This window comes from Etheostoma spectabile, chromosome 7, assembly GCF_008692095.1.
Source record: "Etheostoma spectabile isolate EspeVRDwgs_2016 chromosome 7, UIUC_Espe_1.0, whole genome shotgun sequence".
NCBI classification, from domain to species: Eukaryota; Metazoa; Chordata; class Actinopteri; order Perciformes; family Percidae; genus Etheostoma; species Etheostoma spectabile.
Window position 1 is genome coordinate 26,453,206 of NC_045739.1, and position 472 is coordinate 26,453,677.

The following is a 472-nucleotide window of genomic DNA, read 5'->3' on the forward strand; positions in this document are numbered from 1 at the left end:
GAAAGAACTAGAAAGCCTTGGTTTATTGGTTTGCTGAATATTTATTTAATTGTGAGTGTTTAATTTACAGTCGGTCCTCCTCTACCATGTCAAAGACATAGGCAGTGTGGCAGAATTTTACAAAAATAGATAACGGAAAAAGTTGACTGCAAAGTTTGCAATTAACAGTTTGCATATCGCAGCTGGACTACAAACATGGCATATCACCTAAAAACGGTAAGCTAACTTGTCTGCGTTAGGTTGCCCTGTCTGTTTTGAGTAGGCTAGCTATATGAACATATCAGAATTGGCATATTTCATAGTCTAATAATCGTTTTATAACTACCGGCGCACCCTCCCGCAACTACGGTATAGTCTATTCGTGTCTCAGCCGCTCCGTGCGAGGACATGCACCGACAGACGAGTGGCATTTCAGTGCAAAATAATTAGGTCAAAAACGTTTAAAATACTGCAAATAGCCTACAAGCACAAG

At 40.0% G+C, this 472-nt stretch overlaps 1 protein-coding gene and 1 long non-coding RNA gene across 3 annotated transcripts in view; one reads left to right on the plus strand and one right to left on the minus strand.

Moving 5' to 3' along the window:
• LOC116693090 (uncharacterized) overlaps positions 1 to 472 on the minus strand; it is a 124,584-nt gene that overhangs the window by 108,550 nt on the left and 15,562 nt on the right. The gene's annotated exons all lie outside the window — the stretch shown is intronic.
• The window catches only part of LOC116693088 (histone-lysine N-methyltransferase SUV39H1), a 24,982-nt gene that overhangs the window by 24,142 nt on the left and 368 nt on the right, over positions 1 to 472 (plus strand). The window lies entirely within an intron of this gene.